This window comes from Eptatretus burgeri, chromosome 1 (assembly GCF_056783735.1).
Source record: "Eptatretus burgeri isolate ZD-2024b chromosome 1, Ebu_testis_v1, whole genome shotgun sequence".
NCBI classification, from domain to species: Eukaryota; Metazoa; Chordata; class Myxini; order Myxiniformes; family Myxinidae; genus Eptatretus; species Eptatretus burgeri.
This window is the reverse complement of record NC_140961.1, coordinates 65,608,500-65,626,989: the sequence shown is the minus strand read 5'-3', so window position 1 is coordinate 65,626,989 and position 18,490 is coordinate 65,608,500. Positions and strand designations below refer to the sequence as shown.

The 18,490-nt window shown below is 45.4% G+C and overlaps 1 protein-coding gene and 1 long non-coding RNA gene across 6 annotated transcripts in view; one reads left to right on the top strand and one right to left on the bottom strand.

Annotated features, from left to right (window-relative positions):
- The window catches only part of CFAP184 (cilia and flagella associated protein 184), a 202,794-nt gene that overhangs the window by 121,011 nt on the left and 63,293 nt on the right, over positions 1-18,490 (bottom strand). For 2 of the 5 annotated variants that reach the window (XM_085886470.1, XM_085886476.1), the window contains one exon: positions 11,390-11,540. The exons of the other annotated variants lie outside the window; for them this stretch is intronic. The gene's annotated coding sequence lies outside the window, so the exon portion shown is untranslated. The remainder of the gene's footprint in view (positions 1-11,389; positions 11,541-18,490) is intronic. 5 annotated transcript variants of the gene reach the window in all.
- LOC147034630 (uncharacterized) overlaps positions 8,737-18,490 on the top strand; it is a 50,221-nt gene continuing 40,467 nt past the window's right edge. Inside the window, exon 1 of the long non-coding RNA XR_015059557.1 lies at positions 8,737-8,918. This is a non-coding gene — a long non-coding RNA (uncharacterized LOC147034630). The remainder of the gene's footprint in view (positions 8,919-18,490) is intronic.

Sequence of the window (18,490 nt, the reverse complement as noted above, 5' to 3'; positions counted from 1 at the left end):
TACATATATATATATATATATATATATATATATATATATATATATATATATATATATATATATATATATATATATATATATCTTCTTCTTCTTTCGGCTGCTCCCGTTCGGCGTCGCCACAGCGGATCATCCGTATGATCCGCATAGTGATTTGGCACATGTTTTACGCCGGATGCCCTTCCTGACGCAACCCTGGTCTCCTCTTACAACACAGGGATATGGTACACATATTTTAACCGGGGTATACACCAGCCCAGTATACTGGTACTCATTTCGCCGACCTCAGAAGGATGACAGGCTGAGTCAACCCCCTGGTGTATTAATTCAGTGGCCCAACGGGGCTTGAACTCAGGACCTTTTGGATCCCAAGCCGCTGCCCTAACCACTGCGCCAACACCAGGCTTAATATATATATATATATATATATATATATATATATATATATATATATATATATATATATATATAAATAAATAAATATACATACATACATACATACATACATACAAAGATAGACTTTTTTGCAGACTTTTTACAGGTTCGGCAATGTTCTGAAATGTGACTTGTGCATTGGTGATGCCAAACATCACGAGGTTGAACTCAGAAAACTTGTGATGTGGTGTATCTCTTGGTGCACTCCTCTGAAGCTCACTCCACCTTCCACTGGCTTGTCCAGAGAGTAAGAATATTTTGCTTCCAGCAAGGAATCGAAGACCTTTCTGATCAGGTGGAGGGAGGTAAGTGTCCCTCATGGAGTTATGGTGATGCATTTCAGCTTTTTTGTAGTCCAAACAAACCAGCCAAAAACATCCCCCAGCCAATCACATGAGTACGTGAGAATCATTGTTGCCATTAAAAAAGGAGAAGAAGAAGAAGAAGGTATCCTATGCACATCATTGAGGAATAAATTTTATCTCAAGTTTTAACGAAAAGCATTAATAAACATGATTGGTTTTGACTTCTGCTCTTTCGATGGTGTAATTGTTTTTCTTCCAAATGGGCATTCACTCTTCCTCATTGAGCAGCATGTGATGATGTGGACATATGATTAACTCGACTCTACCCCTGGAAGGTTCTTCTGAGAAACTGCATCACCCCGGTTAGAGCATGAAAGGGAAACGCTTGTTATTGAACCGTCTTGGCTGAGTTCGATCTCCAACAGGACTAAAAAAATAAAACTGCCACTCTGATGAGATGCCAGCAGGGGGTGCTGCTTCTCAATACAGCCACTTCAGAGGAAGCGAAAAAGTGGACACTGAAGATCTGTGTTAGTATTTCGAAAAGAGTAGATCATGATGTGCCAGTGATGGAAGCTGATACTCCAGACAGTCGAGCATTCGAGCAGTCATGACTTGTCATGAAAATATATCTGTCTCAGAACCAAACTTGGGAAGGTCACCACTCTATCGCAGGGTGTTGGAGTTTTTTTGCTGAGTTGCACTCGTATTAGTGAGTACAAAAGCACCAAGGAAGAGAGTTTTGTAATGAAATATGATTGAGGATTTAATTACCAGACTCGGTTTTAGTCTGTAAGAGCATCTGCTCTGAGTCTAGGACAAGGTCTTCCTTACGAACCCATCTCTGGCTGTGTCATATCAACAACTTTAAGATATCAACGGATGGTACGTGCTGCGTCCTTGCTTGAAGCTCAGAATTTAAGGAGAGAGAGCACAGACATACGACCATAGGTTGGTAGTCATTGCTTAGGCTTTTTGGGCCTAAGAACCTCCAACCGCATTGGTTCCTTGTAAGGGATCTCATCTTTCAGTACCCACTCCAGCAGTACTCATATGTCGATATCTCAGTACTTATCATGAAAATATTTATGAAAGATGTTGAAAGTTTTTTGTAGCATATCTTCAGATAATTAGGTTACTATAACATAATTATGTTTCAGCTAATTAAGATAATTAAGTCAGTCGTAATATCTTCATCTTCAGATAATTAAGTCAGAAGTAATATTAATAACAGAAATAATCATAACTCTGAAACTCGAGTACAATAACCACCTATCCTGCCTGGCATCCGACGCCTCATTAAATATACTTTCGCTCTCAGAATAAGCGGTTAACATCTTGTCACATTTGGCACATGAAGATCAATGGTGTTTGTCTCACCACAATCCATTGCTTTAAAAAAAAAAATGTCACAAATGCTGACGAGCTGGCAGGACGCCCTCTCACTTGTTTTGGCCTCAGCTTTGATTTCCCCAAATTTAACGGTCACCCTGACCTGGAATCACGATGCATCTTTTCTGGATATGCCCTCAGACCCTCAGACTTAACCACAATGATTTAAATGAAGATAAGTGCAGAGAAATGGGGAGGGAGAGGGGGAGGTGTGGGTGAGAATGCTTTCTCAACCACATTTATGACAGCTTTGTAAAGAAATAGGATTGAAGATTCCAACGTGATGCACGATAAGCTCAAAAGGTAATGGGAAATATCAAGATAACACAAATAGACGTGGAAGGAGGCAGGAAAATAGGCAATGGGATCAGGAATATGTAGTGATGGAATCATGACAACTTTCCAAAAAACATGCACAAATTTAAGAAATACGAGCAAATGAGACAAAGACAATTCTTCCCAACTGGTTTGTGGCTCATCAACTCCTCAAAGCTGGAACATGTACATTTATACAAAAAAACATTTATTATGTAATATCAAAATTAACAGCCTTGCAGAATTTTTTTATTTTTAGGTGTGTTAATGGTGGAGGACAGAAGGATTGGTCAAAAAAGCACAAACGAGAAAATGACCGCAAGGTCGGAAAGAGGTTTAAGACAGGACATGCGCAGACACACTGTCCAGCTTACTCACCCCAACTCACTGGATTGGATCACTATTCCTTCTTCCTCTCACTATCAGTCATTTTTTTTTAAGGTGAGAAAATATCCATACTCGTATCCATACTCCTACTACATTGCTGACAATCACTTTAACATATTGTTGCGGATTCGCGCCCACCGGCGTGCGACGGCCACGTAACTCGAATCGCGGCACGTCGCCCACCGGACGGACAATCCAGTCGTGACCCTCTCGGACTAACGCCGGGAACCAGTCACGGGCGGACCTTTCGGTCTCACCGCGATCGAGCCAATCAGCCCCCGCGTGGGATAGGGTTGCTCGCCAAATTCGACCGACCTAAGTACCCACACGGAGGGTAGACCGGGCGATTGCACCTCGCCGCAGGTCGACTTCGGACACGGGCCACTTAAGCGACCCGTTCCGTACTATCGGGATAACCGAGCGGTGTTATTCGTCGACCTCGACGGTTCGATTAATTATCGGGCGTATTCAGCCCACTACCAACCCTTTACGTGAAGCAAGATGAGGATTCAATGAAAGAAATGACGAAGCGAAGCGGGAAACAGTTCAACAATAAAGCACATTTATTCGCGATGAACGGAAAGCACACATATTCAATTCCACCAAAAGCACATAGAAAAGGAAAAGAAACACAATGCAATTTTACACAAAAAGCAAATGCGACAATGCAGATCTAATACCGATTACGCGAGCACACGGCAACACTTATACAATTCTACTTCACAGACGGCGCCGACAACACACATTCCCAAAAACAAAAGAAAAGAGAACCCTCAAGGATGAGGCGGGCCTGAGGCCGAGACCGGGTCGGGCCTACCCGTCTGGTGATGAGACGCGGAGCGGCGATGGTGCCTCAACTCCGCGGGCCTCGCGGGCAGTGTCTGGTAGGGGGTGGGAAAGGGGCCCCCTTGTCGCACTATCTCAGCGCGGGGGGAAACAGGAGGGGGTTGCTGATGCTCGGGGGAAAGGAGGATTTTTACTCTGCCTCGAGTCCCGCGACGAGCGTCTCCATCTCGACCAGGTCGCGCCGTCGGCCTCCCTGGTGTGCAGCTCCCGGCACGACGCGAGCACCCCCTCGTCTGCCCTCACCGCCTCTCCAAAGCTCCGTCCTCTTCACTCCGACTCCAACGCACACGACGACGACGACGACCAACTCCTTCTTGCTTCTTCTTCCCAACTCCACCGACTGCGAAGTCTTAACTCAACTCTACTGACGAACGCGGTCGCTTATATAAGCCCCGTGGCTTCGTCTTTGACCCCCTGCCTTCGACCTTTCACCTCGCTCCCCATTGGCCCGAGAAAAAGTGGGCGTGAATGCATTTTGATCCATAAATTTGCATATAGCGACCGCCCTCCAACGCCCTGGAGGCGGGGCCAAATCACCCCTCGCTCACCGATTGGACGGAACAAAAGTGGGCGTGTGTCGTTTTTGATCCGTTTTTGGAGCGGAAAATCCGTGGTTTTGTACACGCTGTTCGGCGCGCGCCCTGCACGAGTCCAACACCGGTACCCACAAGCGGCGCAAGAACGGTGGCGATGCGACGGTTGCGAGGTGTGACGTGAAGCGGCTCCGCGGTGGGTGGTTGATGTTGTGGTTGGTGGTGGTAACAATGGTGCTTGGTCCAAAATAAAGATAGTAAAAGAAAAACGGCTATCCTGAAGAGTCGCAGCACGCATAAATGACATGTATTCCCACTAGACAACGGGTTTGGGCCTAACTACACATATACTTACCGAGATATCTCACCTAAGGGACCTGAATGGTGGTTTGCGAATTTGGTAACCACAACAATATCAACCACTTTTTCGAAATTAAAGAAAATACTAATATCATCTCAATCCGAGCTTGCTTTATCTTGACCAAGCTGCCCCCCCCCACCCCACCACAACCCTCCCCATCCCCAATTTATCACATCTCCCAAATATACTCTCCACCACAAAAAAAACCAAACATGTAAAATTGATAATGTAATTGTTGAAGGACTGTTCTAGCATTCATTCCAAGTGCTTTTTTGGTACGAGGGATGTGCAGAGCACCTGATTGCAAGTTTCCACATATTGTAATTCCCTCATGCAATAATCATTCAGTTTCAACTCATGCACTCTAAGGTTTTCTGAGGTGACATGAGGCATTCTGAGAGAATTTGAAAGTCCTTCCGAGACACCAGAGTGTGGATTATCCCAAAAACAAACTGATTATGTTCTTTAACTAGAGTTCAGAGAACACATTGCCCCATGCAGGCATGCTGTCTTGAGAAACAAAGATATGGGCAGTGTCTTTACGAGCAGATAATTTGAATTGTCATGATGACATAAAATGCCGTAATATTTTGTCCGAGTACCGCAAGATGGAAGGGTTTTGAAAGTGCCAAAAACAGCAATTTGTCTTCGATCGTGGTCAAGGGTGTGTATAATTACTGTACATTGAAATTAAATAAAAATATTTTAAAGGTTTTAGAAAACTTTTGTTTTCAGAAGTCATCTTTTACAACACCTTATTTAACCATTAAAAGGTAACCCAGGATTTTGAGGACCCCAAACCCAACATATGTTTTCCAAAATAAATATTTTATTTACATTTTTCCTCAAAAAATAAGAAATAAACAGTTATTAATAGTCTATTAATCTATTTTTAGTCTTAAAATATTGCAAACGGTTTCAATTTTGTATGTACATAATGTTACTGCAATAAAATGATGAGAACATTTTTTTCTAAAATAAAAAAAAAACTTTCCTTCCGTTTGGGGTGGTGATTGGGGGTCGGAAAGACCCCAGATTGCCCAGACATAACCGTGGGATGAAGGTTATCTCTTAAGGGTTAACATGTTACATTAGTTATTTGTGCCTGTTGTTTGTGTCCTTTATAACATCCTTAAAAACAGTAAGTTTCCTGTTTGGAATGATTTAAAATTATATTTGAGTGCCAAGCAGGCAGACAAATTAAAAATGTTATCTCACCCCTCTCTGCACATGTGCAATCGAGACAAATTCAGTCATAAAGCACAACTAAACTGCAGGTTTGTTTTCCGATTCATGTTCAAAATATAACATTCAATTGAAATGAAGTTGTTCCGCGATCATAAACTGCTATTTGTAGACAAACAGAGCTTTTCACTTCACGTGCGTGTGGTAAAACAACAACCATACAACCATATCCATACCTGTCATTCTCTGCCTAATTCAGTCGCTCCACCCCTGACAGAGGGGGCAAAGCTAAAGAGTTCAAAACCATGCTGAAAAGGGGTTGGACTTATCACCAGGACACATCACACCACACATGGGCACACCATACCACACACACACACGCACACACACACACACACACACCAAAACTAACCCGTACGAACACAGACACACACACATATACACGTGCACACATACACAGGTTGTAATTCTCACAACCCCTTTGGAGTGAGACGAACAAAAGAAGATAAACAAGTGACTGCTCCAGAGGCAAGGTAGATACAATGGTCACATCATGAATTGAGTATTAGACATTACAACATCAACAAAAGTGATGATGCTTGAGTTGTTGTTGTCTATGTGATCCAGCAGAGAACCCAAGACTGTGGTGGGCACTTTCATAAGCTATTACTATCCTTTTGAAGATGTAGATGTGTCATGGTGTGGGGTGGTATTGCTGAAACCTTGACGCCAGACCGATGCATTAATGAGATCTTAAAGCAACATGTGTTACCTTCCCTTCAACAACATAATCCAGGAATAATATTTATGCATGATAATGCTCCTGCTAACAGGGCCATTCAAACTGAATATTGGTGGAGGCGATTTCAGATTATGCCCAAATCAGCTAACTGGGCCATTCAAAAAAGGAACCTTCTTGTTAAAGTCAATGTTAATGTCATGACTGGCCTGCCATCTCACCATATTTGAATCCAATTTAACTTCTTTGGGATATTATTACCTCCGTAAACAAAGGTGGATAAAGGTTATGTTTTCAACCCTGTCTGTCTGTTTGTGAACAGGATATCTCAAAACGTTGCAGACATATTCAGACGAAATTTGGTGGAGAGTTTGGGTATGTGACACCGACGAATTGATTAAATTTTGGTGAAGATCCGGACGTAAATCTGAAAATTATCTGATTTTTCACCATTGAGAGACAAGGCCAAAAACGACATATAGCAGGATTTCTGAAAAGGTTGTGGACGGATTCGGATGAAACTTAGTGAGCAGGTTGGGTATGTAAAAAGGAACAATTGATTCGATTTTGGTGCAGATCCGGATCTGGATCGGAGAATTTTAAAGTGATTTTTCACCATTGAGTGAGAGGGCTAAAATGACATAAAGCATGATATCTGAAAAAGTTAGGGACATATTTGGACAAAACATGGTGGATGAATTGGTTAGGTAACAGGAACGAGCCGATTAGATTTTAGTTCAGGTCCGAATCCAGATCCGACCTATCAGTGGGATAGAAAACATAAGCTAATCGGGCTGGCAGAGGTATGTGCTCTACTGAGTGGCCGTTTTGTTGATTGGTGCGATTGTGTCTTTACAAGGTAGCCACAGACCATTGATGAGCTGGAACAGGAGCGGATTCGTCCATGGAATGTCACCCCCCAGGTCGATATTTGAGTGATCATGCAGTCAATGTGCAACGATTGCTGCCAGAGGCAGACATACCTGTTATTGAGATTGTGACTTCCATGTTTGATCCTTTTGTAAAAACATTCGCTACAACAAAGCATTACATGATTAGGTGACAATGAAATGGACATGTAATTAATCAGCATTTATCTTTATCAGGACATATAATTATTCAGTCAGAGGTTTGCACCTAATCTGTGCTCCATAATATCACATAAATGAATTGCAAAAACAACCACAACCATCAAGTGTTGGGTTTTTATGGCAGAGAGTGCACATATCAAAAATTATACTTCCATCTTCTCTGAAAAAAAACTCCTTAATTACCAGAAAACTATCACATCCCCACAAACTATTACTTTGGAATTCCTTGACTTGGTCCATGATAAATGCTAATTTTTCCAAATGAACTTTTTTATTCATAACTGAAGAGATCAAATTAAACACTTGTAGTTGAAGGAGGTTACATGTCAGGTATACCTGCAAAACACATGTACAAATCAAAATTCACTGGTTGCAAAAGTATTCAGCCTTTGTGGAAGCATCTTTTGCAGCAATGACTGTGATGAGTGTTTCTTGTTAGGTCTCTGCCAGCTTTGCACAGTGAAATGGTGAAATATTTTCCCATTCTTAACGTTGAAATTGCTCTAGTTCTGCCAAATTTGATGCGCATCGTCGATGGACTGCAATCTTCAAGTCCTGCCATAAATGGTCAATTGAGTTCAAGTCAGGACTTTGACTGGTTCACTCAAGAACATTTATTTTCTTCTTATTGAGCCATTCCAGCCTGGTTTTATCTTTATGCTTCAGATCATTGTCCTGCCAAAATGTGAATCTCCTACCCAGTTTCAGATTCATGGCTGACTGAAGCAGGTCCTCCACCTCCTCTGGATCCTTCACGTGCAGCACAAGGCGATGAATAGCATCATTGGCTGAGGATGCAGCTGTGCCACTGATGTCCCTGTTACCAATACACTCGTACTCATTTTGTCAACTTTGGAGGAATGACAGGATGAGTCAACCCTACCTGGTATTAATTTGATGGCACAACAGGAGCTTGAACTCAGGGCCCGGGGATCCTAAGCCAGCCACCTTAACCATTACGCTAGCACCAGGCCTACTCAAGCATGTTTTCATCAAGGATTCTACTGTACTTTGCACCATCCATTGTCCCTTCTATCCAAACAAGCTTGCAGTATCATTGGATAAATAAAGGGTGTGGGTAAGAATAAGGGTGAGGGGGGGGGACACAGGGAGTGAACCTGTCTTTTCAAACCCCCCCCACCCCAGGTTTCAAGAGGGTGAATGCGGTGTGCCAGTAACCCCCTCCTGGTGAAACTCCCAAAATCCAGGCTCACTGCTAACCTTCACTCATCCATTCCATTTTTTTTTGCAACTATGGAACCAACTTCCTTCGTGTCTTCGATCTCATTCTTCTCTCCAGGGCTTCAAGACAGCTCTTCACCACCATCTCAGGTCATCCCCCACCCACAACTATGATATTTTCTACTCTCTTTAACCCTGCACAAACCCACCTCTTTCCAAATTTCCAGTTCTTCCTTCCTAAGAGTTTACAGCTGTATCCATCTTGTTCACTCCCTGTGCCCCCCTCCCCTCACCCTTATTCTTACCCACACCCTTTATTTATCCAAGTCTCCCTCCAGTCCCTCAATCCTGCTGTTTGCATGGATTGATGACAAGATGACAAAAACTGAGCAGAGTACTCTAAATGTGGCCGAACCAAACTTCTGTATGATGCTAGTGTTGCTTGTTCAGGCAAATTATACAGTGCCTTTCCAATCACATACCAAAGTCCCATTTTCCCTATTTATTGCTGCCTCACACCATGTTGTGTATCTGCTTGAGTATTCTGAATGTATTACACATAAATATTGTTCCTCATATACTCACTGAAAAACTATTATTCTTCCAAGTACGGATAGCTTTATCGTTTACTACATGAAATGTCATTTCTCACTGGTTTGCCCGTTCCACCAAAACAACTAAATTCGTCTGCATTTGAAAACTTCTTACCATTCGCTTGACCGTATACTTCATCAGTATCATCTGCTAATTTGACACAATACAATACTGGTTATTGAGAGTCATCATAGTACTTGTGATACTCTGATATTTACCCACTTATATCAGGGGCAGATCCACAATTTTTTTATGGGGGGTTCACTTGAGGTTAAGATGTTCACAGATCGTGAAATGTACCACCACCATTTCGGATCATCAGATCGTCATAATAACGGATAATGTAGCCAATGAAAGTTTGGCTTACCCGGTGAAGTAGTTCAGGATTGTACTGCACTTTTCTGGAGGAGGCGATTCAGAAAACGTGGCCTTTCCCTTCGGAGCCATACCTTAACACTGAGTCTCAGGAATTAACACAGAGCTCGCGGTGAAAAGTAGCGTGGCTCGATTTAATGGATACGTGAAAGCAAAGGACTCGTGCGATTGCCAATTTTCCAATGATTTCTCACATGACGATGACATGACAGAAATTGGTAGAGGCGGTGAGGGGAGGGGGTGGGGTGGGGGGTTAATGTGCACCCGGTGAACCCTTCCCCCCCCCCACCAGATCCACCCTTGCATACCTTGACACAATATACCCATTACTACTTCTTTATACAAAATCCCAGGGCACATGGAACCCAAAGTTAAGTTGAGATTTATGGCGATCATGTGTTATATCATATATGCCAAGGACCTTAAGAACTTTAGCAACTTCAAACCACTTGATCCGAAACCAAGCTGTTTCCCTTCCCAACAGTTACCATCACCTTTTTGACGTGGAACTGGAATGCAGGATGAGGCCATTAGGCCAATCAAGCCTGTGAAATCCTTCCAATATTCAAGTAACCTCAATCCCCACTGCAACTAGATACCGATCTCACTCAAAATTAAATCTGTCTACTGTTTCCGCTGCCACTACCTTTTCATGGAAGCTGTTCCTTACATTTACTACTCTCTGAGTGAAAGACTCCTGCCTTACTTCTGTCCAACTCTCATTGTCTTTACTCTTAAACTGTGTCCCCTGGTGATGTCACTGTCCATTCTGCTGAAAAAGTCTTCTGCACTTATTTTGACTATTTGCTTCATTATCTTAAACATCTCTATCATATCCCCTCGTGATCGTCCACTTTCTAATGTAAAATGTCCTGCATCCTTCAGCCGCTCTTCATAGCTTAATCTAGCGAGGCCCGGAAACAATTTACTTGCTCTATGCCGTACCCTCTCTATGGCAGATATGTACTTCCTCAGATCTGGTAACAAAAACTGAACACAATGTTCCAGATGATCCTCGCTATATTCTTATACAGTGTTACCACTACCTCTTTTGATTTAATTTATCCCCTTCTGAATACAGCCAAAAACCCTATTTGCTTTACCTATGGCTGCCTGGCACTGTGCTGTCTGCTCACCCCACCCCACCACCCCTCCCCCAACATCTATGACCAACCTCTCAAACTATGCATAAATCAAAGGAATTCCACTTTTGCTAAAATAGTCCAATTTATTATAAACTACACACAGGCGTTTACAAACATTCCTAACATAGCTGGTTAGATGACTCACATTTTAAGTAGGCAATCGGCTATTAGCCACATGCGCCACTTTCGTTCTTTTCTGCCAGTGTATCATATAAAATCCTTGAGCCATAAATTCATAGTTTCATTCTCTATGCAGAATAAAACACCAAAACATTCAACACAACAGATGCCATGTGAGGCACACAAAGGGAACCTTTCCTGATATGACTTGTTATTAATACAGACATGATTGAAGTCACTGTGTCATTCTCTTTATGGGAGTATGGGAGCAAGGAAAATCTCTGTCTCGGTGATGGTGAGAAATCCCAGGAGCTCATCAGGGAGCATGCCCGAGAAAGTATCTGTTCGTGCATGCTATAGCCCTTCAAAGGCATGGCGGATTCTCACCTTGGTGCAGCGGGGAGCAGCACACAGGGAAAAGCCATATGTGCCCTCATTTCCTGGTTCCTGGTACAATTAACTTGCGAGAAACGCTGTGCGAACGATTCCAGGTCATTCAACAGGTTAAATTCGGGCCTTGCTCTGATGACAACAGGTCCTAGGTCCAAAGGAAATGGGAGAAAATCACCAAGACACCCATTCACTCCAGGGCTGATTGTAATGATCAGACAAAAATGAGCTTTGCATAACATTTGCACTGGCTATCATATATTTCCAGCACCCCCCACTTTAAAACAGGGGTAGGGGTGTCATGTATGTGGGTTGGGGGGGGAGGGGGGAGGTTACGGAATGCTGCTTCTGCCACTGTCCCCCCCCCCTTCTTTCTTGTACTTACAGTTTGACAAACAATAAATCATTCCTTATAGCTGGTGGCCAGGATGGAGATACAAGGTCTGCAACTCATCCATACAGTTCCATAACAGCTAAATGACATCGATAGACACTTTCATACATTTTAAAACTCACTAAATCACATTATAACCTGATAATGTCTATTCCATATCCAATGCTTGTAAGTTATAACACCTCTGTCATTCTTTAGCCAATTTTCTAACAAAATACTCAACATTCCCCCTATGCTACTCATTCTTTACTCCTATGTGGTACCTTCTCATAAGCTTTCTGGAAATATAAATAAACAGTCTGCTGCACCACCACTATTTTACCACCCAGTCACCACCTCTAAACATAACCTAACAAATTCCAAGAAGTCAAGTACACACGATTGACTTTCATAAGTCCATGGTGACTATCCCTGATAATTGTTTATCTTTCAGTATGGTGTCCCCCAATTAAAGTCCTCAATTGAACTGCAGTTCCAATTACTTTCCCTGCTATTTAAGTTAAACTTAGAGGACTGCAATTCCCTCCTGCTTGCATGATCTGGTTAACTTTTGATGCTATATTTGCAATCTACCTCTTCTGTATTAATCGAGATGTAAAATGTATATATTACTACGACTTTGTAATTAGTTCAGGGTCCGGCAATAAATAGCTAATGATACACTTTTCAAAAGACACAGGAATCTTTAATTTCCACCAACGAATGTTTAACATCCGAGACACCCAGTTTAATGTCTATATGGGTGGTGGACACAGGCTTTGATGCCTCACCCTGCATGCAAAACACCAAGGTGACAATTTTTCTAGCTGGGTTGAGATGTGAACCCAGTCTAGACAGCGCAGATGCAAGTGGGCATGCATCTAGGCTATCGTGCCAGACCTAAAATGTATCCACAATCAATGGTACTGTTTTTTCTACCTCGTTCTATACTCTTTGAAGTGAGCTATCCATTTCGAGATTTTATCTGCGCTCAAACTTCCTAATTGCTAAATCTCTTTCTCTGTGTTAACTGTATTATCTCCCATCTCCTCGTGTTTTTCTCCAGTAAAGGAAATTCTGATTTCCGTACAGTACCTGCTATCTCCTTTGAAAATGGATGTCAACTCCTCATTTGAAACCTCTACGACCTTACTAAGTCATCTCTCTACAGACTATTCCAAGTCAATTGTTAAACTGTCTTGGCCATGCTTTTTCTCACATACATACAATGGGACTGTAGTTCATTAAGTGGAGCTTTTTGATTTTCAACAGGTTGATAAACTCCGAGAGTGATGAAAACCAGAAGACTTCACCGACAGTATTAACATCATGCACTTGTTGATTGTTGTCGCTCAATATGGTGTGTATGTGTGTGTGTGTGTGTGTGTGTGTGTGTGTGTGTGTGTGTGTATGTGTGTGTGTGTGTGTGTGTGTATGCGTGTGCGTGTGCGTGTATGGTGACAATTATGTTTCTTAAATATTGATGAACCAAACCGTTCAAGTAATTATATTTAAAAAAAAATTGACATCTTCGGTGGCTGTTGTGGAAGGGTACATGGAGAATCTCTTACAATGACAGTTTTCTGTATTTGATTAACAATTTAATTCAGGAGCAAGCCAAAGGGTGAGGGGGGTTTGGGTGGAGGGAGAATGATGGGAACCCACCATTTGAGTGATCAATTTCCCCAGGTGGCTTGGATTATAGATAAATTGACTTCATTTATTGAGGAGGGTGTTTGGATATGGACATCCAGCAGGATTAAAAACAAAACCTGTCAAAGGGCAGAGGAGCTCCTTGTGAGCCAACGGCCATCCATATCTAGTGCCCAACTGTGTCTGCGGATGTCCTCCTGCAGTTGGGTTACTTTTATATTAGGAGGTTGGTGGCAGGATTTGCACTCCAGCCACAGTAAAACCCTTCGTTCTGCAAAACATAAAAACGCAAAAACATCTGAAAACCCACTCCGTCGGAGTACCTCCTGTGCAGCTTCCCTTTGCAGGGCAGCTCACCGGATGACGGGATTGGGGCAAAGCATTCGGGACCCCCAATCTTTGATGAAAGGAGGGGAACCACGGGGTAACCTCCCTGGGTCAGATTGCGGGAGAGTGTGTCGGAGTGGTGCTGAGGTGTCGTCCACCAGACGGCGGACTCCTTGGGTTAACCTGAGGCGGTCCCTTCGGGTGGGTGCCAGGAATGTCCTATCTCTAAGAGAGGATGATCACCTGTCTCTGTTATCATTTGAGCTCAAGCGTTTGGACATCGGGATTGCAGCTCTCTCTGAGGTTCGGAGACCGGATTGCGGCGAGATAATGGTGGGTGGTTACACCTACTATTGGTCTGGTCGCTCTGATGGTTACCATACCCAAGGAGTTGCTGTAGCTGTGTCCAATAAGCTGACCCCAATGATGATTGAGGTAACACCGGTCAACGAGCGTATTATGAGATTAAGGATTCGTCACTCCTGAGGTGTCATTTCCCTGGTCTTTGTTTATGCTCCCACTGAGGCGAGTGATCTCACCATGAAGGATGCATTCAACGCCACGCTCGAGTCTGTGGTTGATCAGTGCCCCAGACGAGATACACTTCTAGTCTTGGGGGATTTCAATGCATCGACTGGAACTGATAGGGATGGTTATGAGGTGTGTGTTGGTCCCCATGGGTCAGGAACTATGAACCAGAATAGCACCAAGTTCCTTGACTTTGCAAGAAGTCATGGACTTAGGGTGGCTGGTTCATGGTTTCAGCGCCCACAAGCTCATCGCTGGACTTGGCATTCCAACTCTGGCAGTGTGGCAAAGGGGATTGACCATGTCCTCATTGATGGTCGCTGGAGGATGATCCAGAACTGCAGGGTCTACCGGAGTGCTCAGTTCCTCAATACTGACCACAGGCTTGTTGTAGCAACTCTAAAGCTGCACCTTAAATCCTGGAGAATAGTACCATCCCAGCCTTGCCTGGATGTTGGCAAGCTCAGGGATGAGAGAGTAGCTGAGGAGTTTGCGAACAGGCTGAGTGGACACCTGGGGGGTCTGGGTGCTTTGGCGGGTCCTGAAGAGTTGTGGAGTGCCTTCAAGACCACCATCCTTGATGTTGCCGGTGGATGTCTTGGAACTCACCGCAGGGCAAAGAAGAATTTTGTCTCTCAAGGGACACTGGATACCATTGACCAGAGTCGCAAGGCCAGGCTGAATGGCAGAGCTGAGCTGTTCAGGGAGCTGAGGCGTAAAACTGTACGTGCACTGAGGGTGGACAAGGAGGCCTATGTGCGAGGAATCTGTGAGGGGGTAGAGCATCACCTGTGGACAGGTGATTCTTGTCCCACTTACAGGGGAATTCACGCATTGCGTCATCCAAGCCCATCCCTAGGAGCACTGCAGTTAGAGCAGAGAGTGGTAGGCTCTTGACAGAGGAGTCTGAAGTGAAGGCCCGCTGGGCCGGTTACTTTGAGCGGTTGTACCAGGCTGATCCCCCAGCTGTCGAGTTGGACGTCAAGGGTGTTACAATCCCTGTTGCTGACCCTCGAATCAACTGTGGTCCACCTTCGCTTGTGGAAACACAGGCTGCGGTAAACCAGTTGAAACGGGGCAAAGCTCCAGGGATCTGTGGCTTCGATGCTGAACTTCTCAAGGCTGGTGAAAATGCTGCACTCGTGTCGTTGCATGCAGTTTTGTGTTCTGCCTGGAACACAGGCATCATCCCAATTGATTGGAAGAGGGGCCTTGTTGTTCCTCTCTGGAAAAGGAAGGGTGATCGCCAAGACTGCAAAACTTACCGAGGGGTGACGCTGCTCTCAGTGCCGGGCAAGGTCTTTGCTCGGAAAACTCTTGATAGGGTTCGCCACCATCTGCTTGAGCACCAGCGTCCAGAGCAGTCAGGCTTTACACCAAACAGGTCAACGATTGACTGTATCCTTGCTCTTCGTGTCCTCACCAAACGCAGACGAGAGTTTCGGCAGGGGCTGCTTGCAGCCTATGTTGATCTCTGTAAAGCGTTCGATTCAGTGAATCGGGATGTCCTCTGGAGGATTCTTGGTCTTCGTGGGGTGCCACCAAAACTGATCGATCTGATGTCTGAACTCGACTCTGGTACTGAGAGTGCTGTGAAGTGTGGTGGTACCATCTCTGACTTATTTCCAGTTGTTACTGGAGTTCGTCAGGGGTGTGTACTGGCCCCCACACTTTTCAGCACTTGTATGGACTGGATTTTAGGGAGGATGTCGGAGAGATCAAGCTGCGGTGCATCATTTGGGAATGTCAAGATATCGGACCTTGATTTCGCAGATGATGCAGTCATCTTTGCGGAGACTTCAGATATCCTTTTGGGGGCCCTCGATGTGCTGAATCATGAGTTGGAGCCACTGGGATTATGGGTTTCTTGGGTCAAAACTAAGATCCAGGCTTTCGGTGACATCTTGGATGCTGCTGTCCTGTCTGGGTCTGTTTGTGGTGAGGATGTTGAGGTCATGGAGAGATTCACTTACCTTGGCAGTGATATTCATGTCTCTGCTGGCTGTGAGTCAGAGGTCAATAGACGTCTGGGTCGGGCCTGGGGAGTCATGGATTCACTGGATCATGGGGTGTGGCGCTGCGGTACCTGTGCGGGAGGACGGAAGTCCGAGTCTTCAGGTCCTTGGTACTTCCAGTCTTACTCTATGGATGCGAGACTTGGACTCTGACCAAGGATCTGAGACGGAGACTTAATTCCTTTGGTACCAGGTCTCTTCGGAGAATCCTTGGCTATCGCTGGCCGGATTTTGTGTCCAACGAGCGGTTGCTGAGAGAGACTCGTATGAGATTTGTTACCTGCATAGTCCTTGAGCGTCAGTTGCGGCTGTATGGACATGTGGCTCGTTTTCCTGACGCTGATCCTGCTCACCAGATTCTCTCAGCGTGGGAGTCTCATGAGTGGAGGAGGCCAGTGGGCCGACCACGTGCCTCGTGGTTGCAGCAGGTTTACCATCATCTCATGGAGATGGGGATGGGCCTGGCATCTGCCTGGGGGATGGCCAGACGGAGGCCCCTGGAGTACCGGCGGAAAGTAGACGCAGCGACACGCTGTTCTGACACATGCTCCCATACCTGACCTGCTTCTTCATATGCTCTTCTCGCTGAGCAAGTTGCATAAAGCAACCAAGAAAAGCTGCCCAAAGGAGACACTTTGTCATTTCAAACTCTACCCAAGTTCCTCGACAGTTGAGAAGACATTCACGATAAACACAATGGATTCTCATGTGTATATATATTGTTGTGGTTGAGGAAATTCGCAAACCACCATTCAGGTCCCGTAGGTGAGATATCTCTGTAAGTACATGTGTAGTTAGCCCCAAACCCGTTGTTTAGAGGGAATAAATGTGATTCATTCGGGCTGCGACCCTTTAAGATAGCCGTTTGTCTGTTCTATCTTTACTTTGAACCAACCACGTCTCAACCGCCATCACACAACAACCACCAACCACAATGCCGCTTCACAACAACAACAACGCCAACAGCCACGACCTTTACCTTCACAGCACGCCATCCCGCAACCATCGCATCACCGCCATTCCAAGCGTCACCGTGGCCAGGGACCGCCACCCTCCACCACCTTCGCCTCTCCTTCTGCGGCCATTCCTGCACCGCTTGTGGGCACCGAGCGTCAGGCTGTCCTGGCCTCGTGCGGGGCGCGCGCCGAGCAGCGGGTGCAAAAAGCGGCCTTTCCGAGGAGAAGTCGGATCAGGAATGATACACGCCCACTTCCGATCCGTCCAATCATTAAGCGCTGGGCGATTTGGCCCCGCCTCCAGGCGTGTCGGAGTAGAATCGATATATGCAAATTCGAGGATCAGGGGAGGTTCACGCCCACTTTTCCTCCGTCCAATGGGCGAGCGTGGCTCCGCCCCCGAGCTCATCCTGATCCGGAAATTTGCATATGGGTTCTCCTGCCGTACTATAAAGCGCCGAGCGCGGGGCGAATTCAGTGAGTTTTTGGGCTCGGGCGAGTTGGAGAGGTGTGGCGGTGGCGAAGTGTGGCAGCGGCAGAGTTTTTTGGGCTCGGGCGAAGTGGAGAAGTGTGGCAGCGGCAGAGAGTTTTTGGGCTCGGGTGAGTTGGAGAGGTGTGGCGGCGGCGGAGTGTGGCAGCAGCAGTCAAGACGGGTCTGGAGGAGAGTCAGTCTGTCGGGGTTCGGAGTCTGTCGGGGAGCTGCAGAGAGGGGAAGCCGGGAGCGCGGTCGAGGTCGCAGTGGAGTCGCTCGTCGGGGGACCCAAGCAAGCCAGCTATCCTCTTTCCCCAGAGCATCAACAATTCCCCCCTTCCCCCCCCCCGCGCTGAGATAGTGCGGAAAGGGGGCCCCGTTCCCACCCCATTCCAAGCAGTGCCAACGAAACCCGCGAAGGAGTGCGGAGTCGGGGCACCGCCGCGGCATTTGCGGCTCATCACAAGACGGGTAGGCTCCACCCGGTCTCGCGCCCACAGCCCCGTCTGCCACCTTGTCGTTGAGGGTGGCCCTTTTCTTTTGCTTTTGAGTATATGTGTTGTCGGCGCCGTCTGTAAAGTAAAACTGTGTAAGTGTTGCCGTGTGCTCGCGTAGTCGGTAGTAGATCTGCATTGTTGTGTTTCTTTTGTTGCAATTGCTTTTGGTGCATAATTGTTGTAATTGTATATGTGTGCTATCCATGTGCCGCGGAATAAATGTGCCTCATGTTGAACTGTTTTTCCCGTTTCGCTTCGTCTTTTCTTTAATTGAATC